Genomic DNA, 9929 nt, shown 5'->3' on the forward strand with positions numbered 1-9929 from the left:
GCAGTGCTTTAAAAATAGGTAATAATCCTTCTACAGGTTCACCTACAGAAACCTTGTTACAACTTTTACTTCCTCTAAATAACTAAGTTTAACGAACTTTCCAGCTTAGGGTAGTTATTACTAACCTCCCTAAGCTAGTCTAAAGGCCTTACTAAGCCATTTAATTAGTAGTAGCGACAGGCAGTGTGTATAAAGGTTAGGGACGTAATTAACGCATGCTAATAACACGCGCTTACTAGGCATTCCTTATTAAAGAGCAATAATTGCAATACTCTATCCCTAGCACAACAGAGTTTAACAAGATTACCTAGACCTTTTAGTTAAGGTAAAGAACTTATTAGCTCTGTTAGTATAGCGCGCGTGCGGCCTAGAACATCTAAGGGCATTACAGACCTATTATTGCCTTAAACTTCTATTAGCTTAAGCTAATAGTCCCTCTAAGAAGCTAGCGACTAGCTAAAGCTAGCCTAGCTATTTAACAGGTTAAGGTCTCGTTCGTTATCGTAATTAAGCAGACAAATTACTCTACTAACTAAGAACGGCTATGCACCACCACCTAAAAAATTAAGAAAGAGCTCTTAATCTATTAATCCTTATTTTATCTAGACCTAGTAAGTTTCCCTATGTTAAGTTAAATTAAGCCGCAGGCTCCACGCCTAGTAGTGCCCTTCCGTTAATTTCTTTAAGTTTTAGCCTTGCAACTATACTCCCCCTAGAACCCAAAAACTTTAATTTCTTGTAAGGTGCCAAGCGAGTTAGAAAAAGAACATCGCCTAATCCCTAGTTAGCATAGTTTACGGTTAAGACTACGACGGTATCTAATCATCTTTAATCCCCTAACTTTTATTTACTAATTAATAAAAACATCCTTAGCAAATACTTTCATAGTAGTTAGTCTTTAATAAATCTAAGAATTTTACCTCTAACAATTAAATACTAATGCCCCTAACTATCCCTATTAATTATTACAGCAGTCCTAGAAACTAACAAAATAGGACTGCACGTCCTATTCTATTATTCTATGCTAACGTATTTAAGCAAAGGCCTACTTTAAACACTCTAATTTTTTTAAAGTAAAAGTCCTAGTCCCTAACACGCCTAGTAAAGGGCATAAGGTTCTCTAGAAGGAAGGCCTAGCTAGATAAGTACACGTGGTGAGGCGGACCTGCTAGCTAGACCTAAGTTTTAACTACAAGCTTTTTAACTGCAACAACTTTAATATACGCTATTAGAGCTAGAATTACCACGGCTGCTAGCACTAGACTTGCCCTCTAATTATTCCTTGTTAAGAGGTTTAAATTATACTTATTCTAATTATAAGACCTAAAAGAGCCCTATATTAGTATTTATTGTTACTACCTCCCTATGTTAGGATTAGGTAATTTGCGCGCCTACTACCTTCCTTAGATGTAGTAGCCGTTTCTTAGGCTCCCTCTCTAGAATTAAACCCTAATTCCCCGTTACCCGTTAAAACTATAGTAAGCTAATACCTTACTATTAAAAGTTAATAGGGTAGAAATTTGAATAAACCGTCGCTAGCGCAAGGCTATGCAATCTATAAAGTTATTATAAATTACTAAGAAGCCCTAAAGGGCGTTGGTTTTTTATCTAATAAATACACCCCTTCTAAAGTTAGGGTTTTTAGCATGTATTAGCTCTAGAATTACTAAAGTTATCTAAGTAGTAAGGTACTATTAAATAAACGATAACTAATTTAATAAGCTATTCGCAGTTTCACAGTATAATTGCTTATACTTAGACATGCATAGCTTAATCTTTAAGACAAGCATATAACTACTAGCAGAATTAACTAGGTAACAATCCTAATGCCTAATACGCCAAAGCGCACAAGCACTACCCCTAAAAGGAGGCAGAAAGTACGTAATAAGAAATCGCAGAAGCGATTCTAGCTACTAGCATAACAGCATACAAGGCACTAGTTACAACTAGCAACTAATTTAATTGCCCCTACTAAGTTTCTTAAGGAATAGTCCACAACAAAGCCTAACAGGCGTTTCTGCGTGTTTAAACTCGCCACATACATGCCTTAAGTAGAGAAAACCTATGCTTTGCTACGCTTACTAGGAGCGGATACTAGGTAGGGCTATCCCCTAAGATCTGTTAAATAGTTTAGCAGTGCTAGCTATCCACAGACCCTAAATTTTGCCTACTGCTAAAACTTTAACAGTAGGACTTTAGGTGCCAACTACAAAACTAGGCGCAACAGCAGGGTTGCTTTAGCATATAGGCCTAGGCCTGCCTAGTTAAGTAGAAGAGCAATCTCTAAGCCCCTAATTACCTACTAATTGGAGCGAATCTAAACTAGGCAGAAATCTAGGAAACAAGGCTAGCTATTATAAAACCAAAACTTTTAAATTTAGTCTAACTGCCGCTAAAACAGGCGCAGAGCGCTAACAATAGGGAGTTATAGGGAGTATAGACGCGGACACAAGCAAAAATTGCCCCCTTAGTACCTAATAACGCTAGTTTAACTGCCTAATCCAAGAACTGCGCGCAGCAGATTTAACCTTAGTTAGTTAGTTAGGCATTTAGTATTTAAGAATCTATTTGCCCTCCTTATATATTATAGGAACAGGTTTTAGTTTAATTTTCGCGTTACAGGGTTAGTGTAGTAGAAAACAGCTTAGAGGTACACTTTTTTGTATATAAAACTGTGTAGACATACGTAGCCCTATACAAACCATAAACCCGTATTTGCTAGATAAGAGTAACTTGGAATTTTATTAGTAGTAGGTAAATATATAGATAAGGATATCTACTCTAATATCTATACTCTACTATAACTACTATATCTATATTAACTATAGATCTATTAGCTCTATCTATATCTACTTAATAGATAAGGCAAGAAATAGAGATAGTATAAAAGAAGAATATAAAGGTATTATTTAATACTAGTAGGTTATAAAAGAAAGTATAGTAGGACTAGCTAGTAGAGAAAAGGTTTTATAAAATATAAGGATATACTTAACAGTAAAGAATAATAGATAATAGTATAATATAATAAGTATTATAAAAAGGATATAATAGCTACTAGTATAGAATAGTCTAAAGTTATAGAAAGGACTAAAGTAATAGAATAAATAAAAGGTATAGAACGCGCTAAAGTTATAGAACACTAACCCTAAAAAATAAAAAGTTATAGAACGCCCTAAAGTTATAGAACGCCCTAAAGTTATAGAACGCCCTAAAGTTATAGAACGCCCTAAAGTTATAGAACGCCCTAAAGTTATAGAACACTACCCCTAAAAAATAAAAAGTTGTAGAACGCCCTAAAGTTATAGAACGCCCTAAAGTTATAGAACACTACCCCTAAAAAATAAAAAGTTATAGAACGCCCTAAAGTTATAGAACACCCTAAAGTTATAGAACGCCCTAAAGTTATAGAACACTACCTCTAAAAAAGAAAAAGTTATAGAACGCCCTAAAGTTATAGAACACTACCTCTAAAAAAGAAAAAGTTATACAACGCCCTAAAGTTATAGAACACTACACCTAAAAAATAAAAAGTTATAGAACGCCCTAAAGTTATAGAACGCCCTAAGCTTATAGAATAGCCTATAGGATTTTTTTAAATATTAATAGAATACCCTAAAGGTTTAAATAATCTATAGTTATAGAATAGCCTAGAGGAATTTTTAAGTATAGAAGGCTATAAAGTTATAGAATAGTACCCCTAAAAAATAAAAAGTTATAGAACGCTCTTAAGTTATAGATCACCGCCTAAAAATCTGTATAGATTATCTTAAATCCTTTCTTAATCTTCCTATGCTATATATTAACTGCCTAAGGTACGTACACACACAACCTGTTCTTTTGTATATTTTGCGAGGATTGCTCCTAGCTCTAGCCCTCTCTATCTTGCAATTACTATATAACTTGTTTGCTATAGCCCTCTTCCTTCTATTAATAGTAGCTGTTTAGGTAGCAGTTTTGCAAATAAGGAGGGCATAATATCCTAATTTTAACCAAGCTAGCAACAGGCTTACGCTTAGTAGCTCGTAACAACAAGGCTACTTAACTACTTACACGACCTAGCTAGACAACTAAGTTATCTACAAAGGATTTAATCCTACGCACTGTACAATTACAATATACTAGCTAACAACCCTAACTTTAATAGGGCTGCTAACGCCGATCTAGTAAGGTTCTGGGCTAAAGGCCTATTTATATCTAACTAGTGCAGGCGGAAATTACCCTATTCTAGCATAGATTCTAACTTAGAGGCGTTTAGCCATAATCTAGCAGATAGTAGCTTCGCGGCAATACCTAGTTAGATAGCTGCAAAAACCAATTATCTAAAACTGCGGTTCCTCTCGTACTAAGCAGTATTACCATTAGGGCAAGGTTATTAGTAGGGTAAAACTAACCTGTCTTACAACGGTCTAAACCTAGCTCACGTTCCCTATTAGTAGGTAAACAATCCAACGCTTACCAAATTCTGCTTTAGTATAATAGGAAGAGCTAATATTAAAGGATCAAAAAGCAACGTCGCTATAAACGCTTAGCTGCCACAAGCTAGTTATCCCTATAGTAACTTTTCTAGCACCTCTAGCCTCAAATTTCAAGGGACTAAAGGATTAATAGGCTACACTTTTATAGTTTGTATTCACACTAAAAATCAAAATCAAGGGGACTTTTACCCTTTTACTCTACTAGAGATTTCTATTCTCTATAAGTCCCCCTTAGGACACCTGCGTTATAGTTTAATAGATGTGCCACCCTAGCTAAACTCCCCACCTAACAATATCTTTAACCTAGATTAGCCTACAAAGGACCTTAAACGCTAGAAGTTAGGTAGTAAGGCCTAGCTCCGCTTTATTAAATAAGTAAAAAAATGATAAGGGTAGTAGTATTTTACTAGCGCTAAAGCTCCTACCTATTCTACACCCCCTATATCTTTTTATAATATTAAACTAGAGTTAAGCTTAACAGGGTCTTCTTTCCCCGCTAATTTAGCTAAGCCTGTTCCCTTAGCTGTAGTTTTGCTAGATAGTAGATAGGGATAGTAGGAATCTTGTTAATCTATTTATACGCGTCACTAATTAGATAACAAGGCATTTAGCTACCTTAAGAGAGTTATAGTTACTCCTGCTGTTTACCCGCGCTTAGTTAAATCTCTTTACTTTAATATTTAGAGTACTAGGTAGAAATCACATTATATTAATACTACTTTCTAGCTATTGCAATACTATATTTTAATTAGATAGTTAGATTCCCCTTATCTATACTAGTTCTAAGTTAGTTATTAAACGTACGCTAGATGGCTAAAACCTGCTAAGGGTGTCTACACCCTAGCGCTAAGAGGCGCCTACCTTGCGGTTAGTGCCCTTCTGCGCTAGAGGCTTCTCCCTAAGGCCTAACGTACCTAACCCTTAGAGCTAATCCTTTTCCTAAAGTTATAGATCTATTTTGCTAACTTCCCTTATCTATATTATTCTATTAACTAGAGGCTTTTTACCTTAGAGACCTGCTACAGTTATAAGTACGACCTAGCGTAAAAACTATTTCTTTAAGCAGATTTTTAAGGCTTATTAGGAGCGCACTAAACGCTACAAAAGTGTAGCGCTCTTCTAGCTATTAAACCCTAGCTCTAGATAAACTGATTTTAGGGTAACAGACTATTAAGAAGAAAAGAGAACTCTTCTTAGGGCTCCTACTAAGGTCTCCGCTCTTAGTTGCGTTACCGTAGAGAATCTACATCTAGGTGCTAGAATATTAACTAGCTTCCCTTTTAAGGGCGTGGCGTAAGCACTAACATTAAAACAGAATTACCCTATCTCTTAGGATTAACTAACCTATATCTAACTACTATTTACATAGAACCTTTCCCTACTTTAGTCCTTAAAGTTCTTATTTAAGTATTTACTACTACTACCAAGATCTGCACTAGAGGCCGTTCTACCTAGGGTCACCCCTAAGGCTTTGTTACAAGCCTCTACGCCTGCCTACTCGCTAGGGCTTAAATCTTGCCCTAGCAGCAGGGTATAGGTAACACGCTTAAGCGCTATCTATTTTTAGGGCTAGTTTATTTAGCAGGTAAGTTGTTACACACTCCTTAGTAGATTCTAACTTCTATAGCTACTATCCTACTATCTAGATAAACTAACACCTTTTGTAGTGTCTAATAAGCGTGCATTCTAGCACCTTAACCCCGTATTTAGTTTATCCTACATCGCTAGTTCTGCTTACTAAAAATAGCCTACTAGTAATAGTATATTTAAGTGTCCACGTTTAATTAAGTAACAAGGACTTCTTATATATTTAAAGTTTAAGAATAGGTAAAGGTTGTTTTAACCCCTAGGCCTCTAATTATTCGCTTTACCTTATAAAACTAAATACGTTACTACTATCCTAAGGGAAACTTTAGCAGGAACTAGCTACTAGATAGTTTAATTAGTCTTTCGCCCCTATACCTAAATTTAACAATTAATTTGCACGTTAGAACTACTACAAGCCTCTACTAGAGTTTCCTCTAGCTTCACCCTATTTAAGCATAGTTTACCATCTTTTAGGTCCTAATAGCTATGCTCTTACTTAAATCCTTCTAAAGACATTAGGATTAGTTAATAGTGCACCCTAAAAGGGTTCCTACCTCTATTCACTTTTATTACGCGTCTAGGCTTAACACCTAAACACTCGCATAGATATTAGACTCCTTAGTCTATGTTTTAAGACGGGCCACTTATAGCTATTACGCTAGCATCCTAGCAGATACGCGGACCTTAGTCTAGGCTAGTTGCATGTCGTCTCCCCTATAAGGCCTCCCTAAAGGGAGGTACGTAACAGAGACCTTTATCTAACTACCTAAACTAATACTAGCCTGCCTATAGAAGAGTGCACTAGACAAAAGCCTAGATAAGTAACTACAGGCAAGTCTAGCTGCAAGCGCTTCCCTTTTAACAATTTCACGTGCTATTTAACTCTCTTTCTAAAGTGCTTTTTATCTTTTAATTACTCTACTTATACGCTATTAGTCTCTAGCTAGTATTTAGCTTTAGAAGAAATTTACCTCCTATTTAGAGCTATATTCCTAAATAACTTAACTTGTTAAAGGGGCTTTATATAGCAAAGGCCAGCAACTACGTATAGGATTCTTACCCTCTATAACGTCCTATTCTAAGGAACTTAGACCGCTGCTAACGCTAAAGCGCCCTCTGCAAATTACAACTCGGACCCTAAAAGAGCCAGATTTCAAATTTAAGCTATTACCACTTCACTCGCCGTTACTAGGGCAATCCCTATTAGTTTCTTTTCCTCCACTTATTAATATGCTTAAGTTTAGCAGGTATCCCTACCTAATCTAAGGTTAAGAGCTTAAAAAGTGTCTTAATAGATACTAACAACCATAATAAGAGGCGCAAAATGTGCTGCGCTCTAGGCTAATATACTAGCTACTAATTGTTTTAAGGCAAGTCCTAAGTAGAACAAACACCTAACACTAAGCAGAGCTTAAGGGTACAAATAACGCTTAAACAGGCATGCCCTATAGAATACTAAGGGGCGCAATATGCGTTTAAAGATTTAATAATTCACTAAATTCTACAATTCACACTACTTATCGCATTTTGCTGCGTTCTTTATTAATGCTAGAACTAAGAGATCTATTATTAAAAGTTGTAATTTATTATAGTGTTACTAACGCTAACTGCAATTGCAAGTGGTTTTAGGGGATCTAATTAGTAGGCAAGCCCACTAAGGAAATAAATAGTACGCAAAAAACATAGGCAGAATTAAAGTAGACTACCACCACTAATCAAGGCGGCAGTGCTTTAAAAATAGGTAATAATCCTTCTGCAGGTTCACCTACAGAAACCTTGTTACAACTTTTACTTCCTCTAAATAACCAAGTTTAACGAACTTTCTAGCTTAGGGTAGTTATTGCTAACCTCCCTAAGCTAGTCTAAAGGCCTCACTAAGCCATTTAATTAGTAGTAGCGACAGGCGGTGTGTACAAAGGGCAGGGACGTAATTAACGCATACTAATAACACGCGCTTACTAGGCATTCCTTATTAAAGAGTAATAATTACAATACTCTATCCCTAGCATAACAGAGTTTAACAAGATTACCTAGACCTTTTAGTTAAGGTAAAGAACTTGTTAGCTCTGTTAGTGTAGCGCGCGTGCAGCCTAGAATATCTAAGGGCATTATAGACCTGTTATTGCCTTAAACTTCTATTAGCTTAAGCTAATAGTCCCTCTAAGAAGCTAGTAACTAGCTAAAGCTAGCCTAGCTATTTAGCAGGTTAAGGTCTTGTTTGTTATCGCAATTAAGCAGACAAATTACTCTACTAACTAAGAACGGCTATACACCACTACCTAAAAAATCAAGAAAGAGCTCTTAATCTGTTAATCCTTATTTTATCTAGACCTAGTAAGTTTCCCCGTATTAAGTCAAATTAAGCCGCAGGCTCCACGCCTAGTAGTGCCCTTCCGTTAATTTCTTTAAGTTTTAGCCTTGCGACTATACTCCCCCTAGAACCCAAAAACTTTAATTTCTTGTAAGGTGCTAAGCAAGTTAGAAAAAGAACATCGCCTAATCCCTAGTTAGCATAGTTTACGGTTAAGACTACAATAGTATCTAATTATCTTTAATCCCCTAACTTTCGTTCACTAATTAATAAAAACATCCTTAGCAAATACTTTCGCAGTAGTTAGTCTTTAATAAATCTAAGAATTTCACCTCTAACAATTAAATACTAATGCCCCTAACTGTCCCTATTAATTATTACAGCAGTCCTAGAAACCAACAAAATAGGACCGCACGTCCTATTCTATTATTCTATGCTAATGTATTTAAGCAAAGGCCTACTTTAAACACTCTAATTTTTTTAAAGTAAAAGTCCTAGTCCCTAACACGCCTAGTAAAGGGCATAAGGTTCTCTAGAAGGAAGGCCTAGCCAGACAAGTACACGCGGTGAGGCGGACCTACTAGCTAGACCTAAGTTTTAACTACAAGCTTTTTAACTACAACAACTTTAATATACGCTATTAGAGCTAGAATTACCACAGCTGCTAGCACTAGACTTACCCTCTAATTATTCCTTGTTAAGAGGTTTAAATTATACTTATTCTAATTACAAGACCTAAAAGAGCCCTATATTAGTATTTATTGTCACTACCTCCCTATGTTAGGATTAGGTAATTTGCGCGCCTGCTGCCTTCCTTAGATATAGTAGCTATTTCTCAGGCTCCCTCTCTAGAATTAAACCCTAATTCCCCGTTACCTGTTAAAACTATAGTAAGCTAATACCTTACTATTAAAAGTTAATAGGGCAGAAATTTAAATAAACTATCGCTAGCGCAAGGCTATACAATCCGTAAAGTTATTATAAATCACTAAGAAGCCCTAAAGGGCGTTAGTTTTTTATCTAATAAATACACCCCTTCTAAAGTTAGGGTTTTTAGCATGTATTAGCTCTAGAATTACTATAGTTATCTAAGTAGTAAGGTACTATTAAATAAACGATAACTAATTTAATAAGCTATTTACAGTTTTACAGTATAATTACTTATACTTAGACATGCATAGCTTAATCTTTAAGACAAGCATATAACTACTAGCAGAATTAACTAGGTAACAATCCTAATGCCTAATACGCCAAAGCACACAAGCACTACCCCTAAAAGGAGGTAGAAAGTACGTAATAAGAAATCGCAGAAGCGATTCTAGCTACTAGCATAATAGCACACAAGGCACTAGTTACAACTAGTAACTAATTTAATTACCCCTACTAAGTTTCTTAAGGAATAGTCCGTAACAAAGCCTAATAGGCGTTTCCGCGTGTTCAAACTCGCCACATACATGCCTTAAGTAGAGAAAACCTACGCTTTGCCACGCTTACTAGGAGCAGATACTAGGTAGGGCTATCCCCTAAGATCTATTAAATAGTTTAGCAGTGCCAGC

At 35.9% G+C, this 9929-nt stretch overlaps 2 non-coding genes across 2 annotated transcripts; both read right to left on the minus strand.

The window, feature by feature from the left end:
* Positions 1 to 19: 19 nt before the first annotated feature.
* Positions 20 to 1816, minus strand: IAQ61_008554. Its single transcript, XR_010715489.1, has one exon. It is a non-coding gene; the product is annotated as an 18S ribosomal RNA (ribosomal RNA).
* Positions 1817 to 7804: 5988 nt separating this feature from the next.
* IAQ61_008555 lies at positions 7805 to 9601 on the minus strand. The gene has a single exon (XR_010715490.1). It is a non-coding gene; the product is annotated as an 18S ribosomal RNA (ribosomal RNA).
* Between the last annotated feature and the right edge of the window lie 328 nt (positions 9602 to 9929).

This window comes from Plenodomus lingam (assembly GCF_022343315.1).
Source record: "Plenodomus lingam strain CAN1 chromosome Unknown contig_35, whole genome shotgun sequence".
In the NCBI taxonomy this organism is placed as follows: domain Eukaryota; kingdom Fungi; phylum Ascomycota; class Dothideomycetes; order Pleosporales; family Leptosphaeriaceae; genus Plenodomus; species Plenodomus lingam.